At 43.9% G+C, this 24,869-nt stretch overlaps 1 protein-coding gene across 1 annotated transcript in view; it reads right to left on the bottom strand.

Moving 5' to 3' along the window:
- The window catches only part of PSMA6 (proteasome 20S subunit alpha 6), a 502,474-nt gene that overhangs the window by 22,375 nt on the left and 455,230 nt on the right, over window positions 1-24,869 (bottom strand). The window lies entirely within an intron of this gene.

The following is a 24,869-nucleotide window of genomic DNA, read 5'->3' as shown; positions in this document are numbered from 1 at the left end:
TTGGCACCAGAAATAGCCTGGAATAAAAACCTTGACCTTGTTCGTGTGTAGGTAACCTCTTGAAAAGCTTTCATGTTTATAAGACCTGAAATTTGCTTTTGTGTCTCTGCCCTTTGATTGTGTGGCAGGTTTGGCATGCCTTTCATTTTTGGAAGGGTATGAAAATGGAATTTGTAGCCTCTGTTTATAATGTTCAGGATCCATTTGTCCTTTGTGACAATATGCCAATTTTTTGAGAATAGTGCCAGCTTTCCTCCTAAGGGGGTTGCCATTTGAGACCTGGTTGGCATGCAAAGGGGAAAGTCATTGGTTTTGCTTTCTGAAAGATTGAGAGTTGTCCTCACCACCTCTTTGTGTAGGAGCTTGCCATTGTCTGCCTCTGTACGGCCTTGTGTTTGTCCTCTGCCCCTCGGGCGCCTGTATCTGCCTCTTTGGGGTCTGTCTGTGGCAGGAAAGGACCAGTTTTTGGAAGGCCAATTTCTACTAAAACGTGGGGGTTGAACCTGCAGAAATTCTTTCACAGTTTGCATTGATTTAGCCTTTTCCTCCATTTTCCGTAATACTTCCTCAGCATTTGCCCCAAATAGTACATCCTTTTGCAGAGGGGCGTCTAGTAATTTAGCTTTGACATGATCAGGCAAGGCTTGTTCCTTGAGCCAGGCATGCCTACGTATGACTGAGCCTGTAACAGCAGCTCTACATGAGGCCTCTAGAGCATCAAAACCACATCTGCACTATGCATCAAATCCTGCAACTCCTTCACGTCTGGTTGTTCAGGTTGTGACATTTTACATTTCAATTGAGATAACAGAAACTGTTGGTATTTTAGCATATGAAACTGACAGTTTAAGGCCCTCATGGATAAGGTAGCCGAGGTATATACCTTTTTTCCCCACCTTTCTAAGGATCTGGAATCTCTCTCGGAAGGCAATGGGTTTTTGGCAATGGAGGCCTTAACTCCCTTGGGCCCCTGTGAGACGGTTTCTAGGTCAGCAGCATGGCTTTTGTATAGAAATTGGTGTGAGTCAGGAACCCTGTAGTACCTGTCAGGCTTAAATGGAGCTGGAGGAAGAGAGTCCGGGTTAAGGCAGGCCTCCGAGTAAACATCATCTAGGATGTCCAGGACAGGAGGTATAGCCAGAGGCCTGTGCTAGGGTAACAAAAGAAATTCCCTGAGCCTTTTCTTGGAATCTGAATAATCCTGGCCTTCCCAGTGAAAGTGTTCCCTTAAGGTATGCAGAGTTTCACCAAATGAGTAATTCTCAGGGGGGGGATACAGAAGGAATAGATTCCTCTGCATCAGAGTCTTCAAAAGGGGAGTAAGACTGTTCCTGATAATCAGAGTGCTCTGAAATAATGGAGCCCTGATCAGAGGAGGGGGAATCTTCCTCCACTCTGGGTCTTTTGTCCGGAGGTGGCTGAGAACCTCTGATTAGAGTAATTAAATCCTCAGCCATTTTAAGCATCTGTTTCTTAGGCATGGGGCCTGGAGATGGGCCCTGCGTAGCTGGTCTCTTAGGGTGCTTCGTAGCTTTAGACTTGGTGAAAGCCTTGATGGAGAAAGAAGAGGAAGGTCTGAAGACACCTTGAGTGGAGGTGGACCTATCCACATTCTGTGTTTCAACGCCAAGCGTGGCTTCGGTATCTGTAGTCAGGGTGTGGGCCGAGGAGCCTGCGACCTCGGGTACAGGAGACACCGCCAAAGATGTGTTGTTGGTAATCAGGGGCTGCGTAGGCGCCTCACTGAGAACCAGACCACGTGTAGTCGGCTTTGGCGTGGTGTCGGTAGAGGCCGCGGACCTCGAGTGTCGGTCCTTGTCTTTGCGTTTTTTAGACAAAACTGGAGTCGGAGTATCCGACGACATAGTATAGTTAAATGCTTTCCCAAAATAATGCTGGGCGAACTCCGCCCGACGCTTAATAGTGCGTTTGTTGAAAGTAGCACAAAAGCGACAGACCGAGACGTCGTGGTCTGGGCCTAAACAAGGTATACAGAGGGAATGGAAATCCTTATGCAGTATTTGCTTCCCACAAGAAATACAATTATTAACTTTGTCTGACATCGGTCTGAGGCAAGAAAAAGTTTCCCCAATGGGGTACTTGGCTTTTAAGAAGACTTTGGTTCCAAATTTTTTGTAATCTCAGGAGCTGGCCGACCGGCACTTGCGAACTGCTTCTGCTTCGGGCACCGCGCGGCAAGAAAGACTGGAGAAAATGGCGTCGGCTGGTTCTTTTATACCCCTGTCACATTGACGTCAGGGAAGAGGCGACGACAACAGACGCCGGACCTAGACTTTGGAATTCGGCCGACCGAGGACCCGCCTGACAGCAGGAGAACCCATCTGTTATGACTGCAGCTGTATGCACGATGAACATCCATCAAACGGGGCGTTGGTGAAAGTAGACAAACGGTTCCGCAAAATTACATAAACGCATCCAGGAGTGGTGCCTCACGTCAACTCCGGAGCCCGCTGCTCTACTCGCTCCATCTGCAGCATATAAGATATGATCTAACATATAGCAGATATAAGCCGCATGGAGGAGCTAACCACAGAATTTAAGGTGGACAACTGACTAGAAATTTTGTCAGGAACTACCTCAGTACACGCACCTTGTATGGAAACTCCTAACTCCTTGAGGAGATCCCTCTGCAACCTCGTGAACTGCGTGAGATAGTTCAACAATCGAAGGGTAAAAGCCGCTGAATTAAAAATACACTTTCCAAATCTGGCCATCTGCCGAGACTCCTTGTTTGGCGGATGAACAAATGAGGAGGTCTCCGCTAACTTATTTTTCATGGCCGTCGCCACCACCATGGCATCTACAGGAACACCTTTAGACAAGAACTCTTTACCAGGAGGGACAGACAAGAACTTATTTGGTCTCCTGGGGACTGGCTCCACGGTGTCAGGAGTATCCCACACCTTTCGACTGACTAGATCCATTACTTCATCAAAAGGTTTAGATACCTAAGAGGCAGAAGGTTGAGACCCAAAAGCCTTCAGGTACTCCGAAGACCTCCCTCGAAGGGTTAACAATGGGCCAGTCACACCTCTGCCTAAGGATTTCTAAAATGTCCACAAAGGAGACATCATCAGAGGATGACTTGGGGGACCCTTCCGACTCCTCGAGGTCAGTGTCCGATGTCAAAGACTCATCCTGGGAGTCAATATGTTTCCTCTTACATAAACTCTTCCGGGGAAGCTCCTTGGAAGGATATTCTGGGGAAGCCTCGGAAGAGTGGGGGCCACCAGCTGATGGCTCCTGAGGCTGTGGGTCTCTGCTGTCTCCAGAGAGAGTAGGGGCGGAGACTGAAGTGAGTGCTCTCGGGAGAAGAGTGCCGATGCCAGTGGTAGGTGCTGGAGAATGAGACAGCACGCTCCTCATCATCTCAAACTCTGACCTCTCTGGCTCCGAAGACCTCCCTCGCTCCTAGGAGACGCGGGTTGGCACCGGAGCCAGAGCTGTTGGCTCCAAGATCGATGCAGGGTCCGAGCTCACCCTGGCCAAAGCCTTGAGAGGAAGGCTCGGAACCGAAGAAGATAGATTCCAACCCTCCCTGTCGGTGCCGACAGGGCAGCTTCGGCCCTTGGACATGATGGACGCCACTGAATATCAGAACCAAACCCGGCTCCAAGGCAGCAACAATGTGAGTTGGAGCCGGCATTTCCTCCATTGTCACCAAGCACTGTGGCTCCAAAGGCCAGTATGGCTCGGAGAAGGAATAGCAGACAAGGGCAAAGCTGGGTCAAGTGGCTCCGGAGCCAACTGGGTCAGAGCCAACAATAATTTGGGCAAGGCAGACGACTTCAGGAGTCTCAGCATTACCCTCTCCACATCTTCTTCTGAAAGGGTCCTGGAAGATCTGGAAGACATAGTTGGGGATCTTGACTTGGGGGGGCACTGGAGACCTAATTGTAACGGACACCGGTAGAGAGCTTACAGACCGGCTCCGAGTAGCAGAGTCAACTACTGTATCAATTGTTTCAGAGATCGTTTCCGAAACTCCTGTAACCGACTTTGATACCACCATGATGCTCTCCTTCAGCTCCGAAGGCTGAGGAGTCGAGGAGGCATATTTTGATTGTCTCGATTGTTTAGGAGGTGGCTCCGAGACACCAGCCAGTGCCAGAGAAGGCCTTTTTGAGGATTTTGATTTCCCAGACTTAGAGGAAGTCAAAGAGCTGAATAGTGCTTCCTCAAAGCATGGTTTCAATAGACCCTTGAGTATGAGTTTGTTCTTCCTCTCCTGTAAAACTCTAGGAGAGAAAGCATGACAGAACAAACACGACTCTTCTAAGTGGATGGCCCCTAGGCAGTAGAAACAGCTACTGTGGCCATCCGTTAAGGACATCTTTTAGGAGCACTTCATACACTTTTTGAACCCCGAAGGTTTATGCTCCTTACTTTCCTTAGACACAGACACACACAGACACACACAGACACACACAGACACACACAGACACACACAGACACACACTCCAGTGAGATTGAAAGGAGAAAGAGAGAAAGGAAAGGAGGACTAGGTCCTCTAACTAAAACGGGCCTAGCCCGATATAGAGAAAGCTAGCTAAAGGAGTTACACGAGGACTAGGTCCTCTAACTTAAACGGGCCTAGCCTGGTGTAGTGAAACTGGGTCTTCTAACTTAAACAGACCCGAAAAAAAAGCTCAAGCACACGAGAGAAACTGTAAATGACACAATAAGTTTCTATTCTTAGGAACAGATAATAAACTTGCAATTAGTAACTTCACAAACGGATCTCCTCCAAAACAATGTCCAAATAGCAGGACACTTAATGTTAACGGTGACCAAAAAAGGTCAGAACAACAACCGACAAGACAACAGGAGCCCCTGTTGACTAAGAGCGGAAAACCGCCAAAAACTCTACCTAAACCAAAAAATGCGCAACAGCCCCTAAACTTAACTGGCACACAGGATACCAATAAACTATAAAACTAAGTTGCACTCAAAAAAGGCAAGCAAATCAACTGCCTGATATATTAGCAATGCTAAATATACAATAATAAAGCATTAAACGTGATACAATATGAAGAATTTTGAAAAAACGTAGCCAGAGCCAAGAGAAGCACAACCGAACTCGTCGACGCGGCAAACGAGATCTGGGGATTGTACTGGTGCACCATGGGATACCTGCTTACCCACAAGCCAACCAGAAGTCTTCCAGCTTGTAAATCGGCCGAGTCGAAGCAGAGGATCGGCTCTGAACCCATATGTAAAAATGAAGGTGAGATCGAACTACCTAACATGTATGTCTTAACAGAAGAGTAGGGGAGTCAAGATTTGGAAAACCCATACAAGTAGGGCAAAATAGCTGGTATCCTCACCTGAATGGGGCCTCACCATTCTTTTTATAATACCAGATAAAAAATCTCTTCCATTTGGCGATGGAACTTTAGTAGTAGGTTTTCTCGCCTCATGAAGTACCTCAAGCAAGTCCTCACAGAACTGGTATCTGCAAGGGTTAGAATCCAATCATCCAGTGTCAGGTTGAGAGTCTTTTGGTTGAGATGAAGCAGGGAGCCCTTTTTCTCTGTGAAGAAGTCCACTTTGTAAGGTAACTTGCAGTGATTGCCCCAGACTAGTTGGAGAAGGGCAACCAGTGCTGCCTACGGCAGAAAGGAGGCATGAGCAAGACTTTTGGTCTGTCCCTTTGGAACTTCAGTAGAACCTTTGGGAGATGGGGGAGGCACGGAGGTACTTCCCTTCTCAAGAGAAAGATATGGCGACTGTCCTCCAGGCCCAAGGACAAGGAGTCCTAGAGCAAAACAGCTTGAGCCATCAGTTCAGAGTGGAAGCAAATCTGTCTATTTGAGGAATACCCAATCTGTGGAGTAGGTCCAGAAAGACCTCCCTGTTTAGCATCCACCTGTGAGGGTCTTCCATGTACCTGCTTAGAGAATCTGCGAGTTCATTGTCTATTGAGATGTTTACCACCTGAAGGGACAGATCTGCCTTTACAGCTTGATCCCATGCCACAACAGCTAGTCTGCACAGCTGATAGGACTTTGTCCTCCACCGTTTGTTGATATACCACATTATTGCGGTGTTATCTGAGAAAATCCTCAAGGCCAAGTTTCCAAATGTGAGAAAACACCAGAACTCTCGAATCAGAGCCCTCATTTTTTGATGCTGATATGCTTCCCCCACAGTCTGCAGGGGACCATTAGCCCTGTACTGATGAAAAGCCTGTCCAGGCACCCCAGGCCAGGTCTGATACATCTGTGTGCAGTTCCCAGTTGGGAGTAGGTGGGCAAAAAGGAAGGCCCAGATTCAGATGGATCTGTGATATCCACCACCATAACTCTGTCTTCAGAAAATTCAAGACAGGAATTTGAAAATCCAGTGGATGGCAGTACTGAAACCAGAGAGATTTCGGGTACCACTGGATCCTTCTCGTGTGTAGTCTGGCAAAGAGAACCATTGGAATAGTTGCTGTCATGCATTCTAGGGTTCTTAAGCTTTCCCTTGCAGGAGTACACCAAAGGGAGAGAACAGACTAGAAGTTGGAGAGGACTGTATTTTCTCTTGGAGGGAGAAAAGCCATCTGAGTATCCAGTCTGCAACTCAGGAAGATCAGATCCTGGAAGGAGGTAAGAGATTTTTGGAGAGCGAGGGTGAATCCCAGAGTGAAACTCAAATTTAGGTGCAGGTACAGTGTGTCCCGAGAGGTAACCTGTATGAGAAAGATACCCAGATATGGAAATTTTTTTATTGCTTGATCTTTGCAGAAAACAATTGCTGAGATGAGAGACTGTGTGTAGACCCTGGGAGCAGTAGATAAACTGAATGGTAAAGCAGAGAACTGAAATTGTGATGAACAAGCAGAGAACCTAAGGAATTTTCTACAGGTGGAATGAATGGGGATGTGCAAGTATGTATCCTGTAAGTCTAGGGAGACCAGAAGAAGTACAAAAAGAATAAGAGCTTGCAGTGATAACATCCTGAAAAATGGCACCCCCAGAATGGTGCTGAGGTGAGATAAACCAGGAATGCGTCTCAAACTACCCTCTCTTCTAGATACCAGAAAGAGTCCTGAATAAAAGCCTCTTCCTAGATGCTGGTGTGGTACACGTCCTGTAGTATCTTGGTCAAGGAGGCAAGAGAGGAGGAGGAATGCTCTTCGAGGAGATTTCCTTCCAAGACACTGTGTAACCTCAGTGAATGACAGATAATACTTATTTTCGGTAGTGATGAATTCCCAGGTTTGAAGGAAGACGGTTAACCTTTTTGATAAAGGAATTCCTGGTCAGACGAGGGAGGGAGGAAGTATTCAGGCTGACTTGTCTGGAAAAAGAGATTTTCCAGAACTGGAGTTTCTGGTAGGTTCAATGTGAAATCTTTTCCGGAGTTGTTTCTTGCCTCTCTGAGAGGGTTTCTGATCCCTGGACAATGAAAATGGACTTAACTTGGTAATTTCTTTAATATCCGGGCATGGAAGTGAGAAACATCTTTTTAAAGTCCTGCATTATTTTGCCCTTCTCTTGCAGAGTCTTGAAAGTGCTGATGTAAAATGTTCAAATAAAAGGTAGCTATGAAGGGAAGAATGCAACTATTTGGACTTTACAGCCTCTGCAAGGGACTGCAGATTAAGCCAAGCAAATCTAATACCTGCTCCAGTGTTAACAGCCCTGGAAGAAGCCTCAGCAGCATCACAACTGCATTTAATGGAATGCCAAGCAATTTGAGTAGCTTGCCAAAGCACAGAAATAGCTTGTTGCTTAGAATCGGAGGCTTCAGGTTTAGCTATGGTCTTCTTGAGATCTCCTAATATAGGTAAAAGATACATTTCTGATTTGAATTTGGTAACCTGAAAGTAAGACTGGCAGAAGTATAAATTTTCTTTTCATACCTGTCCGTGGCCCTATTGTTGCTGTTGGATGGCAAAACACTAGCTGCTGGCAGAAGTTTTGTAGGTTTGCCAGTGGAAATGGAAAAGGCAGAAGGATTGGCTATGGGATTTTTTTTTTTTTTTTTTATAAGAAACTTAAGGTCATCAAAGATATAAAACCTATTAGGCTTCTTGGTGCTGGAGCTTGTGAATCAGGAGAAGTCAAAGTGGATGCAAAGGCATCAAAAGGAAGACTTCCAAGACTGCAAGAACAGGAGATGGGCATAGGTGCCCTACTTCCAACAAATTACAGTATCTCTTTCACATCAGCTACCCTGTTTTGAATCTCAGATGTACTGCATTATTTTAGTAATAGTTTCCCCAAATTATATTTCTTCAGTGGGAAGATGGGACAAGATGTCCATATCATCAGAAGCAAGTGGACACAGAGAACGGATTTGTGATGAATAAGCTAAAGAATCTTCATCAGAATCAGATTCCTCCTCCTCCACAGAAGATTCATGTTGCCTTTTCAGAGGGGGGGGGGGGATATGACAAAAAGAATGAAGGTGGTTTCAAAGACAAGATGGTATTATATTGGTCTTTTAGTTTTCAGTTTCTTTTTCCTAAGTGGGGACATCTGCCCTAACAAAACGGGGTATGTCAGAATCATGGCAGACCTCAAAATACCAGCCACTTATTCCTACACAAGGATTTAAGGAATGCCCTCCGGTCCCTCTGAAATAATCACTCTATGTTTCCCAATCTCAATATTTTCAGCATGAACAGTCTCATCAGATGTGAAAAAGTCAGGCACCATACCTTGCCTCTGCCTGAAAAGGAGGTGGAAGTACCATGGATTTCTGCAGCATCTCAATGTGTGCAAATGAATCAGACTGGGCAGGATATGGTTCAGGCCTAGCCTTTTTTTACTTTTTTGGAGTAAATGGCATATTTGAGGCCGATGGTTCATCCATCTTGAAAATGCGCAAAGAGCTTTAAAACTGGGTTTATAACTATTTAATGAGGAAAGAAGAGTATAGAGGGTCTTAGGAAAAAATGACTGACAGATCTGTCAGTTTTTGTAATCATGTTCCACCCTTAGACAACATAAAACTGGGAGTGGTGGTCCGCCTAAGAAATTTATCTAACACGGCCACACTTCTCTCTCAACTAATATTAATACATTTTTTCAAAACAAAATACAAAAAAAGAAGGTTCTCCGATGGGGCATTTATCTAAATAACTGCAGGCAATGGTACCAGCCAACAACAATGTGGACAACAGACTGAGAGGAGCATGTTCAGACCGGTGGCAAGACCGTCTGAGGATTTTCCATTTCCACATCGGATTAAGTAATAAGCCAGACATACCAGCACACAGATGGCTGTCATTTTTGCTACACCGCATGGACGTCAGGTTACTTAGGGGAGATAACCCAATAATACTGGAATACTGCAACAGTGATCTAAGGAATTACATCTGATAATGCAACCTCTGCCAACAATGAACCCAGAACTGGGCTAGTGAGGGAGTCAAAACACCAACAGGTCCCACTGAACTCAGAACAAGCAAGGGGCCAAATGCAAGCCATTTGCACATAAGCATCCAATTATGAAACCTCTACAAGACTAATGCTTAAAGAACACTTCTGTGTCTCTACTGGACAGTGGCATAGGAAAATAACTTTCTTGGGTGGCGTAGGCTATGGAACCTTGCTGGCTAGGCTTACGTAGGACCTTGGACCGATAGCCTAGTATCTACCTATGAACTTATGAACAAACTTGGCATGCTGTAACATATGCAGCCTGAATATAATGAACAGAAATTAGCCCAGACACTAAGGGAGATTCAACATCAGAATGCAGAGTGAACTCCCATCCTGACATTGTAAGAAATCTGGATTACAGGTAACAGCAGAATCATCTCACAAAGCCAAAAAAATAAACTTTGCAATTAGCAGGTGCATTACTATAAAGAATGGCATGCTTGGTACTAAACAACTTTGGAAAAAATGTTAGCAGGAGAAAGGTATCCAACCACAAAAATGAGTACTAATTAAGAATTAAGGAGTTGGAGCTACCAGGATGACACAGGAGATACTGGCTGTCGGAAACCCAATGTAGTACTTGGGGGAGGGGGCTTTCAAAACTGTGTAAACAAATAAGCTGTTGCCTGGGAAAGCCAGATGTGACTGCACTGACATGTGGCAAAAGAGAGCTGCATAGGAGTGCTTCACTGCACAGGATTATAGCCAAAACGGGGGTAAGATGGGGTGGGGTCTGGCAGCTTGGTAAAATTTTTCATGATAAGCTGCAGAGTCCTATTTGTATCAAGCCCTAATGATGCAGGAAGATGGACATATCCTACAACATCAGTTAGTGATCCCTTGGACTACTGATCACCCTGGCACTAAAGTCAACTTTAGGATGATAACACAATGCACCCCTCTAACTGTCCAGGGCACTGTACTAGGTATCAACATTTGTGAGGCTGCATTAGCAGTGTGAAGATACTGCCACGCTTCCAAGATAACAGCTTTAAGGCCGTCACAGGAGTGGGGTGCCCATGCAGTCCAACATATCCTCACCCAGGAAGATACCTAGGGGGAGCAACCTAGGCTTCACAAGCTGTAAAAAATCCTAAACAGAAGGTCACTGGAGGAGAACAAAAAAGGAAAGAATGACTCACTGTCCTTGCACCCCTCAGAAACAAAGTCCTCACAAACCTCCAAATCCTCAAAGAGAAGTAAGTGGGACACACCCCAAGACCTGCAGCAAACTCTAACATGTCAGCCTGGGTAAGACTGCTTAAGCCAAAACTAGCATGGCTTGTGCTTGGTGCTAGCATTACATCAAAGTCCCTAAAGGTAAAATGCCAAACCAATGAGTTAAGCTTCACACAAGCACTAGATACCTTGCACTGGGCAGGAAATCATGGTATGAGCTCACCTAAATGCCCTCCTCCACTGGGACTGTTCAATCTTGCTAAGCCTAAGGAGAAATTAGGGCTGAGGATGCTTCTCCTGGGATCCCTTAAGTAATACCTCAATCCGTGACCAAATGATCTAATGGACCGTTTCATACCAGAGCTGAATGACGGGGGCATGATCAGCACAAGAATTCTCTCCTTAGGGTAGCAGCCATCGGTATGCCTCTGTTACACAGCAGTCAAGCAAAACAAGCTCAACTTCCCACTAACGTAGGATATACATCATCACTGCAATGACTGGAAGGCTACAAAATATATAACCTTACTAACACAGTCTTAGTCATTAGGGAAAGAACTTGACCAGCTCTCCAAAGGAGTTTTGTTCATCTGAAGCAGGATCTGGAGGAGTTTCACACACTTCAAAATACTCAGAAGAAAAAGGCATGCCCGTGCATGAACTATTACTAATGACAAAAATGCTTAATCAGAACAGTGCATGTGGCACAAAATAAACACTGGGTGCAGGGGTTTATCACATGTGCATAGCTTATGCATTATGACACAGTGTAAACTGTTACTGGCATTTTGTTTTGATCTCCAGGAACCCAAACATCTGAGAAAAAGATGCCACATTTTAATTAGTGGAAAGTATAAGCACCGACACAGGACCATCAAGGAAGTATTTAATGTTCAACAGTACAGTTGTGTAAGTGAAATTACCATAACATCAGATGCTCAAACAAAACCATTTTGAATTAGTCTAAGCTGTATGGGTTATATCCAGTCAAGGATATGACCTCCAGATAGCATTCAAAGGTTCAGGGCACCTTCTAGGCATCCTAAAAGCAGGAGAGATGCATAAAAGCACTGGGTCGGGTGCAAAAGCTTCTGGGCTTTCTTCCCTCAAGCAGGGAGGTGATAGCCATGAAAAGTAAATACTAGGAAAGGAAAATTTAAACATTTAAACACAAGTATATATACACAAAGCAGTGCACACATCCACACTCTGGCAATACACCTAAAATAGAACAAGGGGATGGAGGGACAGAGGACCAAGTTAGTGGCTTTACAATACAGCTGAAGTCCACCCTTTCCAAAAAAGCCTCAAAAGAAGCCAAAGACCTGGTAAAGTGAGCCCTGATCTTGTCGGGAAGTGCTTTGTTATGCTAAGACAACAGAAAGGAATAGAGTGAGGCAAATGCCTAAAAAATGTTCGCTTTGACATAGGCTGTCCTTTTTTTCTTACCTACACAGGTAACAAGTAGATGATCCGACTTCCTGACAAATTTTCTTCTGTACTAGTAGTATTTGAGCTGCCTGTGGACATCCAGAGAATAAGTTTATTTCTCCCATTTTCAGGTTCTAGAAAGAATCCAGGAAGATTAACACAGTGACTCAAGGTAAACTCTGAAGCCACTTTATGCATAACAGAAGAATTTGATCATCAACCCCCCACACCTTCCCCATTTTTCTACACAGGGTCAGGATGTCCTATCAACTGTTGCCATCTCTTTTGAATCATTGCTAGTCTCCTACCTTCTTCAACAGTCATGCCTGACTGTCGTGGTCTTCTCTTATGCAATCCATCTACCTCTTTGCTGGATGCCCTCATTTCCTTGTCTTCTTCCTGTCTGCCCCAAATCTTCTTTACCAGATTGTCTTCTGCACGTGTGCTGCAACCACTGTAACCTGTTCTGCATAAAAGGCTCTGTTCTCAAGGAAGCCCAGTGTTTCTGGAAAATGACGCAGGATTGACTCTCATCATAAAAGCTTTGAACTCAGATACTCTTCTTGCAGAAGTCAGAGCAATGAGTAACACCATTTTACAAGTTAAGAACCTCAAATTAGCTTGATGAGCTCATTCAAATGGAAGATGTGATAGTTTTTCAAGCATAAAGATCATAAAATCTCATTCAAAAACTGCTTGACTTGAGGGCAAGTGGGGAGGGGATCTAAGAGCAACCAAGCAGAAATGGCCAAAAGAAGAATCGTGATAAGAATAAGAAAGGCCAGAGAACAACAAAATCACACAAATACTCTACAACATGAGGCATCTGGGCCTTAAAAGGGTCCTGGGTTCCTAGTATGGCACCAACTAGAAGATATTTTCCACTTACAAATACAGGAGTTCCTAGTAGCATGGTTTTTAGCTTCCTTTAGTACTTGCAAAAAATTCTCAGGGTAAAAAAGGTGCCTAAAGGGTATCAAAGCTCTATCATCCAGGTAGTCAAAAGAAGTGTTTTTAGGCCAAAGTATATCAAACAACCATTGTCTTGTATGATTCAATCCTGTGGTAATTGCTCTTGACCATTTTCAAAAGGGGAAAACCACTGTTGCCTGGCCAAAAGGGATCAACATCACTACCTTTGGGGAGTCGTCCTCAATGTTTAACAATTTTGGATATCACTGGAAATGCTGGAAAAGCATACAGGAATATTCCTGTCCACGGGAATGTGAAAGCATCAGTCTTCCAGGCTGTGTGCAGTGAATCCTGGATCACAATTTTCTTTAACTGTCCATTTTGAAAGGAGGCAAAGCGATCTATTTGAGGAGGTTCCCCACAGTTGGGTCAATTCTTTAAAGACTCCCCAGTGAAGTTTCCATTCGTGCGTGTCTGTTCTAGTGCTGCTCAGCTTGTCTGCCACAATGCTTTTCTCTGACAAACAGTAAGACGACTGAAGATTCAAACTGAGCTAAGCTGTTACTTTGCAGGCAATTATGGAAAGTCTGCCAAGTGGGCAAGATCTGGCACACCTTTCCTTCTTTATATACCACATCACTGTGGTGGTGTCTACGATAACTTGCAGAGGTTCTGGAGACCAACGATGAGTTCAAGGCTTTTGGAGCATGGATTACTACCAACATCTAACATTTATGTGCAAAAAGCATTTTTGTCTGTCCTGTTAGTTCTACAGGCTCTGCACTTTCACAGTTATGATTCAGCACGTCTCCCACAGCAAAAAGACTGAGACATCTATTGTGACAGTCTGAGGAGACAGAAGGGGTAAAATCTGCTTAGGGATTAGGAAAAAATGGTGTTTGTGTATCTAAGGTACTTTGTATAACCTATCAGACTTCTTAACAGAAACAGGTTGACTGTCAGGCATACAGCAAACTGTTAAGAAAACATCTGCAAAAGGTTATAAAACAGAAGGGACATCTGCAGACTTAAGAAAATCAATTTGCAACAAATCATACTTCTATTTCTGGGAGATATGGATTTAATTCTTTTTCCAATGAAATAAATCTTACATTCTAGCTAACGTTCCAGAAAAAGATAACCACTCTGGAGGAAAAATCTGAAGAAACACTTTCCTCAGAATCCAAATATTAGACTGAAGAAAATTCACTGAAGAGAAACGCTCTCCCTTCCAGTCCTTGCTATTCTGACTGAGTCAGTGATACAAGGAATGGGATTTTTTTTTTCTTTTCCTATTTGAAGTCAGAGAAGAAATAGGATTCAAAACATTAAATACCTATTGCAATTCCTTAGCAAGAAATAGGATTCAAAACATTAAATACCAATTGCAATTCCTTAGCAAAGCCCAGCAAGTCTTCCCAGTCTGTAGTGAGAGAAACAGAAGACACATTATTACATTTTTCTGCTGTCTTTTTACTTATTTATTGACTGGGAAAGTACGACTAGTTCAAGGGCACCCATTTTCAGTGGAGGCCCAGGAAGAAAAGTTCCAGGTACATGATATTACATACAGAGTGTATAACCGCAATAAAGTACAGTTATGTAAAATCTTACCATAATGCTAGATGTCCTTCTCTTCACTGTTGCAGTATTCATAACATTAGTGTCCCCTGCCTAGGGTAGCCCAGAGAACTGAAGATGCCAGGAAGCAACAGAGAAAAGTAAAAACTTCCTGAAAAGGTGATGGATCGGAATATGGAGATAAACATCCTTGAGATCCAGAGACACCATATAAGCCTGAGGAAGCAAACGAGGGAACAAAGTCTGAAGGGACAACATTCAAAAAGTGGGCACCTTCGAAAAAGTGTTTAGATTTGAGAGGTCTAGAACTTCTCTCCAAGTACCCTCCTTTCTGGGTACCAGAAACATCCTGAAGTAAAAATCCCTCCCCCTATAGGAAACAGGCACCTCTTGAACAGTACCTAAGTCAAAGGATCCAGAAGCACCTCTGGGAAAAAAGAGCATTATCTCTGAGGGGGCTGAGGCATACCCATAAAAGGGGGAAGGGATTTCCAGAGCCTGAAATACCCCAGCAAATAATGGACAGAACCCAAGAATCACAAGTAATCTGTAGCCAAACAGGGGGAGAGAGAGGAGAAGAGAAAGAGGCTGAGAAGCATAGGATAGTCAGACAGCACCTGGTTTACCTGGAAAGGAAGACTTCTGAGACACTGAAGTCTAGTAGCCTTAGCAGGAGGAGCCCACTTGTCACTCGTTTGGCCCTTAGGAGGGGAAAATTGCCTGCAAACAAAGACTGACTTATTGGGGTAGTTTCCCTAAAATTTAGGAACAGAGCAATCACATTTGAGTTCCTGTAAAGTCTTTCCCTTACCCTGAAGGGACTTAAATCATCAGCAGCTTCACCAAACAAGTGTTTATTATCAAGACGGGCATCCATCAACTTAGCCTTGATACCATCAGGCAAAGGTTGAAACTGAAGCCAAGAATACCTCCTCATCACTGACCCAAAAGCAGCAGCTCTAGAAGATGTATCTGCTGAATCACAACTACACTTGGAATGACGAGCCACCTGGGAGGAAGTCCCTAACAGGGAAAGAGCAGAGGTTTTACCCTCAGAGTCTGGAAGATCAGATACAACTTGACAAGCCTGGGAAAGGAGAGCCACCACATGCCTGGATATATGGGTCTGACAATTAACAGCCCTAAAAGCCAAGGTAGCAGAGGTATAAATTTTCTTACCTAACATTTCCATGGTTCTGATCTCTCTATCACAGTGCAGTAATTTCCACAAATAAAGCAATCGAGAGGGCTTGTCAAAGGCTAAAATCACCACTGACGGGTCTACAGCAGGATACTTATAACAAAAAGTTACAGTCCTCAGGCACCCTATAGAACCTATCATGCTTCTTGAGAGCAGGGGGCTAAGAATCTGCAGCTTTAGAGGTATTGGAATATGCATCAAACAAAGCAGCCAAAACAGGAGGAACAGCAGAATGTTAGGAGATTCCCTCTACAGCAAACTCATAGTACCTCTTATGAATTTCAGAGACCTGACCACAATCCGATTTAAGATTGTGGAACCAAAAATAAATCTCTTCAAAGGGAGTATCAGGACTGGTAGATTCCTCTTCCTGTGACCCACAGTCCAAAGGAGAAGGAATCTGAGAACAGTAAGCAAGGGATTCCTCATCTGAATCCAACTCCTCATCAGAGGAATCCTGGTCCTGGGTCTTTTAAGGGGAGTAGAGAACCAAGGGGGAAGTGGAACAGAAACTTCCTGAGGAGGTTTCAATGCCATCAAAGCAATAAACAAGCCCCGAGTGAAGGCCTGACACTTGCTCTGCAGATCCTTAGAAGCAGGAGAAATATTACTTAGTTTTTTTGTTTCTTCTTCAACGGGACATTTGCCTTATAAAACTTGGAAGGCTCTGACCCAGAACAGCACTCAATAATGGTAGTAGGGGCGATTTATCTGACTAAAATCTGAGGAACACCTCTAGGTCCCTCAGAAATGATCAACTGTGGTTTCCCCTGAGCATCTGAAATAGATGCCTGGAAAGCCTCCTTAGATGTGCTTCAAGCTGGATCCCCATCTGCTTCCAACCCACTTGCGGCAGAGGAATCTGACAAAGCCAGGCGAACCTCTGGGCATTCACTCCCCTTGCTAGAGATGTCCGGCAGAGGATGAACAGCAGAAGATTCCTGCCTAGGCTTCTTGACCTTATTCCTCCCAAACAGCCACCCCCCCCCCCCAAGCTGAGAAGTTCCCTTCATCGTATCTTTTGCGAGAAGTTTAAGACACCGATTCTCAAGATACAGAACCAAAGAAGAAAGTCTACTATGCAAAGTTTTAGGTACAAAAAGCCTGACAGATGGAACAGGACATATGGTCGTGCAAGGCATCAAGGCAAAACAGACACTATTCTTGGTGGCCTTTATGGGGAGTCTATCTCCTACACTGGCATTTACCCTTCTTGGAGGACACGAAACCCCACAAGCAACAAAAAGAAAAGACAAGCAAAAGGAACCCCAACTGGTCACTTACCTGCAATGGCTTGGTGAAACCAGCAAGGTTCAGACTGACTATCAAGAGATGGCATTCGGACTGGCAGCAAAAAAGTTCTGAGGATGGTAAGTTCTGAGGATGGTACGTCCAGACGTCACTTTTATGTCCTACACTATGGAAGGAGCATACATTTGATGTACAGCATACCTTAAAGCAACCTAAGGTTTTGGTATACTGGCTGGACGTTGGGCTGCCCTAGCAGGGGATCCCTAATGCCATGAATACTGCAACAGTGAAAAGGAAGAACGACATATTTGTTTTTTTATTCCATAATGTAATCAAAGTTCCATAAATTTGGAAGCAAAATACAGCAGCATCAACATAATGACAGTTGGTGCATAAACTTGACCATACAGTACATTACGGCAGTAAAACATAAATGGGTAAAGGAATTTAGTCTTATGGCAGAAACAAGAAGCTGGTAGAAGCAAAATAAACTTAGAAAAAGGTAGTACTACAATCAAATAGCAGAAGATAGTAGAATCAGACAGAAAAGAGAGGGCTGAAAAGGGGAAAGACAGGTAGGTAGGTAGGGGAGAAGGGTTATAAATGACAGGGGAGGAAGAGGTGAAGGAAAAGGTTATGGAAAGTGAGAAGAAGAGGGAAGGTAAATAGCGAGCTAAAGTAGTTAGTGAGAGAGATAGTGGCTAGCTTAATACGTGATAAAGACTTCAGCATGGATTAGTACAACAGGAGATCCAAGATTTGGATAAACCTACTTTTAGAGAATGTTTGAAAGTATGTATGTTCTAAATGTTTGTGGAAGGGAATTTCAAGTTTTTGGTTATAAAATAAGAGTAAAGGCTTTATCCAGATAATATAATAAGTTTATGCATTAAGAGGAGTAGTTTATCTTCTGATCAGAGAGGTCTTTTGAGGGAGTATCTGCAGGTGTTAGTTGTAAATAAGAGAGGTGGTAGAGAAGTTCGAGCCACTTAAAAGACTGCAGAGCTTATGCAGTGATCTGTGTAATATGTTGCACTAGTGACAAATATGATAATTTTGTTATAGCAGGTTTCGAGTTTAGCTTTTAATGCAGTTTGTCTGTTGGTAAGGACTGTAACTCCATTAAGGAGTGAGAGTAATAGGCAAGTGGAGGCAAGGGTTGTTTTGGTGGATGTATTTAGAACTGTACAACATTCCAGATTTCTGCTTTTTTTATGTTACTTCAGATGTGAAGATCAAATTTTAGATTCTCAAATACTGTCACACCTAATAGTTTGGAGTGAGCAACTATTTCAGTTCCATTATTGTTTAAAGAACAGGTCTTAAACTTGGATTTATCAGAGCAATGGGTCTTACAGGTAAAGAGGACAAGCTCGTTCTTTCTTGGGGTTAAGAAGCAATTTGGCATTACTAAGCCAAGTTTCAAAATAAATGAACACTTCTTGTGCCAACTGCTGTAGGTGTGGCAGGCTGCTTGAAGCTCAGATAATTGTAGAGTTATCTGCATACTGAATTAGGGAGCCTTGACAGGAGAATGAGTAAAGATTACTAATGAAAATGTTAAAAAGAAGGGGTCCGAGAATGCAGCCTTGTGAAAACCCAGTGATACTGGGAAGGTATGGAGATAAAGAGCTTGCCATTTAACTAACTGTTGTTAGTCTGTGAGGTAACTTGGAAAACGATTACAGGGAAACTCCCTGGAAAAGGCAGGGACACTAGTAAGGGAAGTGAGGCCCCTTAGCTCAGCTATAAACCAAGACTTCATATAATCCTTCTGAGACGGACAAAAGTGGTTTTCCCTACCTGGTGAGGACAACCAAACATCTGCCGAGGACATGCCTAACTCTCAGTCCTTACTGACTTCTCGAGAAGCTACATTACAGGGATCAAGAGCCAATGATCTGAGGAACCAGGTCTGGCCCCAGCAGAGCTTTCCACCAGAGACTGGGGCAGTGAAGGAGCTGGCCTGACACCCAGAGACTCCCAAGAAATATTCTTCTTCTTGCAGATAGGTGAAAGAACCAAGGAGAATGAAAACTGCTCCATGGATAGGCAAAAAAATGAGCTGAGAGGCAGATAATGGAGCCTGAACGAGTCAGTAAACCTCCTGATGGAAAATTTAAAGTTCTGAGCCACAAGTTTTAGTGACAATCCTCAAAACAATAATATCCTGCCCTTTTAACACTTATTAAACACACAGAAATGCAGAAAAAAATACACTAAAAATAATTTTTATGAATGTTTTCAATCAAGCAGTCAACGAGGAAAATGCCCTTTATGTGACATGACAGTCCATAAAAATGACATTTCCTAGCATAACACACACACAAACAAACACACAGACACACACACACACACACACACACACACGTAAAAAACAGTTTTGCATCATGAAAAATAAGATGAAGTTTTTTCCCAAAACGTCAACATACCTGCTCAGCCTTTAAAGATCACAAGCTGTCAATTTCACGATGCCTGCAGAAGGTGTGCACTTCAGTGGAATGAAATGACTGAAGCTTTTGACAACCTAATCACTGTTCTGATGCAGCTCTCCATGAACCCCACAGTGCTTAGGGTGCACGGAAGGTGCTCTGAAGCTTTGAAATCTGGCCAGTAGACAAATCCTTGACAGGATATAATCTACACAGCTTAGGCTACTGCAACAGTGATCTAATGCTGAACGTCAGTCTTAATTTACTAATCAGGTGGAAAGCATGCTCTGTAACTGGATGAACCCATTAGCCATAACAATAGACCAGACTGCCTCAGTTGCTTTCTACCTTTAACTGTCTGTATACAACCATAGTATGCTTGTATAATTCTCTCTCCAATCACATTTGTCCTTTTTCATCCGAAGGAAGACTGCCAGCTGAATGGACTAAGCCAAGAAAACCTCAAGAGTAACTTCTGCAGTAAAATAAAGAATGATTCTTACAGACACCCCTTTACTGTAGAAGAATGCATATGGTTTCTTGCACATCCAGTCCAGCAGTCTGGAAATCCTAAATGAAGTGACTGCTAACAAAACAAGATTTTTCCAGAAAGAATCTTTAATCTGATGCACTAACAGACTCAAACAAAGGCAATGTCAACTTGTCAGTATCAACATTCAAATCCACAGCAAAAAATACTAGAGGGTCTCAAATGTAGGATTCCATTCATAAAATACTTTACTTCAAAATGGGAATCAACTGTTAAGACATATTAGCAAGATAAGTAGAAATTACAAATGCACCTTAATGGAACAGCAGGTCAGATAACCTTTAAAATTAGTTAGAAAATAATTTAAGATCACATGCAATGGCAATGAATTTGGGTCAAAGCTCTTATTAATTCTATTCAAGCCCTTATTGGTTCTAATCAGGAATGCAGTTAAAATGAAAATCTACTACAGTTCTGAAATTAGCATCCACAGTAGCCTAATCACACATTTGGATATGGGAAGAAATTTTACCTGCCCCCCCCCCTTTTTTTTTTTTTAAATAATAGCTTATGACTCTTCTGTAATCTGCTATAAAATCTCCTTTATACTGCAACATAGTTAACAGCATCAATGCCCACATCAGAAGTGTACAGCACACCTACCTAAATTCTGCTAAATTTATCAGAAAGGTGGCATTAATAGTCATATATTTTTAGTCCCTTTACATGCAGATTAAGCAAAAATGGGTCAGCAACTGTGTTCCTACACAGGCATCTTAACCCCTCTCCCCTTAAAAGCTACAAAATCTGTTTAGCCTTTCGGGGCAGGTAGCTGAGAATTGGGCTCTTAAGGTATAAGCTTTATAAAGGTCAAGAGGGAATCACTAGTGAATAGCTAGTGACTTGACTGTTCTGGTTTGGGGGGCCAGGGGAGCAGGAGGTGAAGTTTGAGCTGAATGCGTCTGACAAATTCATTGTAGGTCACTCTACTCAGTGAAACTGGCACCACTGGCCACCAGCTCAGTTACCGATGTGTGCTGTCTTTGACATTTTGGACAAAGCTATAGAAGGCCTTGTGGTAGTCTCTGGGCTGAGGGGCTATTTTGACCTTGTAACTGGTCTTGTTGGACTTATGTGTCTTCTTAGTTTCTTGTCTAGTTTAATTACAAAGCTCCTAACATTATGGGAGTTGCTCTTCCTGACTTTAGTCATGACTTTTTTACTCTTGTTATATACCCTACTAAGGGCAGGATTCCACCGGTGTGGTTTGTGTTTAGGGTTTGCTTTAGGCTTACTTCTAGTAGACAGAACAGTTGTTATATAGCCACTTACATGGTTGTACTGTTTCAGTGAACAATTCCTCACAGGCTGCTGAGACAGACACTGAATTTTGACAAACTATCCCTTAACAGCATATTAAAATACAATATATATATATATATATATATATATATATATATATATATATATATATATATATAATAGAAGGCTAAGGATAAGGCATATGAAAAGTTGTATGAAAGATTGGACACTAAGGAGGGAGGAAAAGACTTGTACTGATTGGCTAGACAGAGGGACCGAGCTAGGAAAGATGTGCAGCAGGTAAAGGTGATAAAAGATAATGAGGGAAACATACTCACAAGTGAGGAGAGTGTGTTGAGCAGATAGAAAGAGTACTTTGAGGGGTTGATGAATGAAGAGAATGAGAGGGAGAGAAGTTTGGATGATGTGGGGATAGTGAATCATGAAGTGCAATGGATTAGAAAGGAGGAAGTAAGGATAGCTATGAAGAGGATGAAGAATGGAAAGGCTGTAGGTCCAGATGTCATACCTGTGGAAGCATGGAGCTGTTTAGGTGAAATGGCAGTGGAGTTTCTAACCAGATTGTTTAATGAAATCTTGGAAAGTGAGAGGACGCCTGAGGAATGGAGAAAAAGAAGTAATGTACTTACCATAACGTTCCATGTGAGTTATGTGAAGTTGTTAAATATCGCTGTTTATTCTCACTGATTGGTAGCGGTCCCTTTCACCCTCAATCCTGGGTGGCTCATGGGAGTATGTTCTTCAGTACCATGGAACCAAAGGAAGACCTGTCCCTTGAAGTCTTATCTACTTTGTAATGCGTGAAAAAGATATGAGGCTTAGACCAAGTGGCTGCAACGCAAATATTGTCAAGGGGCAATTTAGCTTGAAAAGCAGAAGACGTAGAGACTGCTCTGGTAGAATGAGCCTTAGGTTTGTGTGTTAATGGCATGCTCGCATTTTCATAAACAAAGGATATACAATCGGATAACCATTTAGATAAAGTTGTTTTAGCCACTGGATTGCCTTTTCTGGCTTCTGAGAAGGATACAAAAAGTTGGGTCTGATTTTCTAATATCCTTAGTTCTGAATTTATGGTCCATAACATTTGAGCCACCAAACCCAAGGTGAAAATTTGAGATGGCAGCTAACTGAACTCGAACTGCAGCAGCTGCTGCCCCTTCCTTAAAATTGTTTGTCAAGAATTCTAAAATAGATGATAGCGGAGCTTGGAAAGGGTCAGAGTTCTGCGTGTTGGCCCAAATTGAGAAACTTTTCCATTTACTGCCATATAATTTCCTAGTAGATGGCTTGTGAGAAGACAAGAGAATTTGTCTTGTATCTTCTGAAATTGAATGAAGCCTGGCAACTGGGGGAAGTGGATTAGCCAAGCAGTCAGTTTCAGGGACTGCGATGAAGGTCCCCTGACGGGTGCGTCAGAAGGTCCGGAACTGGGTCCAGTATCCATGGATCTTCCAACAGATGAAAGTGGAGAAACAGAAACCAAATCTGTCGATGCCAGTTGGGGGCTATGAGTATAACAGTCCTACAACAACCGACGCCGGACCTAGACTTTGGAATTCGGCCGACCGAGGACCCGCCTGACGGCAGGAGAACCCATCTGTAATGACTGCAGCTGTATGCACGATGAACATCTGGGTCCAGTATCCATGGATCTTCCAACAGATGAAGGTGGAGAAACAGAAACCAAATCTGTCGAGGCCAGTTGAGGGCTATGAGTATAACAGTCCTTCCCAGTGAGTTTGCTTTCTGTAAAAATCTGGGTATCAATGGGAAGGGTGAAAATGCATAAAGGAGACCCGGGGACCAATCGTGTAAAGTGCATCTCTCGGGGGATGACCGGGAGGTGGTATAAGGGCAAGTAGCTTCTGCATTTTGAATGGATGTGGCTGGCAAAAAGGTCACAGCAAGGCTGGCCCCATTTGCGGAAAATCAACTCCGCAACCTGTTGTTTGAGAGACCACTCGTGAGGGAGCAATATCGCCCTGCTTAGCTTGTCTGCCTATCACGTTGGATTTCCCCACAAAACGCTGGGACGACACAGCCCATTGCCAGACCCTGAGGGCTTCTCGACAAAGGGGGTAAGACTTGGTTCCGCCTTGCTTGTTCAAGTACCAGACTACTGACATGTTGTCTGTTTGAATTGCAATAGTGCCTAGAGGGAGAGACTCCTGAAAGTACTGCAACGCCAGAAGTACCGCTCTCAACTCTAGAACATTGATGTGCAGATGTGACTCTTGATCTGTCCATGTGCCTTGGGCAGTCTTTCCCTGAAAATGCCCCACCCTATCAGGGAAGAGCCAGTGGTCACAGTGGCTACTGGGGGGGGGGGGGGTCTTCTGATTGTGACATGAAGAGACGTCAACCACCATCGAAGGCCTCTCTTGCAAGAATCTGTGATGAGAATCATGTGGTGCATTGGTAGTTTCCAGTACGACCACTGAGCAAAGAGAAGCCATTGAAGAATTTGCATATGCATCCTTGCGAATGGTATAGCCAGGATTGCTGCCACCATCAAACCTAGCACCTTCAATACCTCTGAGGCTGTAGCTTTGTTCTTTGACACCAGTGAGCTGACGTTTTGGCGGAGAAGTGAGACTCTTTCGACAGGGAGACGTAGAGTGGTAGTTGAGGTATCTAACTCTGCTCCTATAAAAACGGTACGCTGCTGATTGTAATGCCTAATTGATGGCAGAGTGTCAGAGTGTATTGTGTTGCCTGAGTCAATTGATGCCTGGTGGTAGCGGTGAGGAGCCAATCGTCTAGGTATGGAAACACCTGGAATCCTAGACGTCACAGGTGAGCCGTGACCACTGCCATGCATTAGGGGAACACTATGGGGGCTGTAGTGAGACCAAAGGGCAGGGCTCGAAACTGGTAATGACTGGCTCCCAGCCAGAAACGCAGATGATCTCTGGAGCGTCTGTTCATCTTTATGTGATAGTACGCGTCCTTGAGATCTATGGATCACATCCAACTGCCTTTCCCTAGGAAGGGAAGAATGGACTGAAGCGTGACCATTCGGAACTTCTCTTTCTTTACGAACTGGTTGAGTCTGCTGAGGTCCAAGATAGGTCTCCAGTCCCCTGTTTTCTTTGGTACCAAAAAGAATCTTGAGTAAGTTCCGAATCCAACTTGGTCTGCTGGGACTGGTTGGATGACTCTTTTTCTAGCAATCTGAGGACCTCTATGATCGCTTGTTCCCCTGAAATTGGGTGGAACACCTGGGATTCTCTTTAAAGGAATGGGAGGGGAAGAGAACGGTATGAAATATCCTCTGGAAATGATGCGTTGTACCCAAGTATCTGATGTTATGTTTAGCCAGGCTTCTGGGTACAAAGACAAGCGACCCCCGACTGCCTCCAGAGCTGAACAGTCGGGGCCCCCTTTCAGGGGCGCTGGTAGGGTTGTCTGGGGAACTGACCCCTGTCACCCTGTTGCTGCAGACCCCCTCTGCCGCGGGGGCAGCGTCTTCCGTTATAACCCCCTCCTCTGCCTCTAAAGGGGGTTTCTCCATGTGTGTCCTGAAAGGCTCCCTGTGCTCTTCGGAACCACATTTTCCCTCCCCTAGGGCCCTTGGGGTAGGGCTGAGTAGGGGTAGAAAAACAGACTCTAACAGCAGATAAGGTCTTGCCTTCCTGCTCACACCTGGTTAAAGTTTCCTTTAC

The sequence above is a fragment of the Protopterus annectens genome, chromosome 6.part0 (genome assembly GCF_019279795.1).
Source record: "Protopterus annectens isolate FY-2018-M chromosome 6.part0, PAN1.0, whole genome shotgun sequence".
NCBI classification, from domain to species: Eukaryota; Metazoa; Chordata; order Ceratodontiformes; family Protopteridae; genus Protopterus; species Protopterus annectens.
The sequence above is the reverse complement of the archived record's forward strand: the minus strand, read 5'-3'. Positions and strand labels throughout refer to the sequence as shown.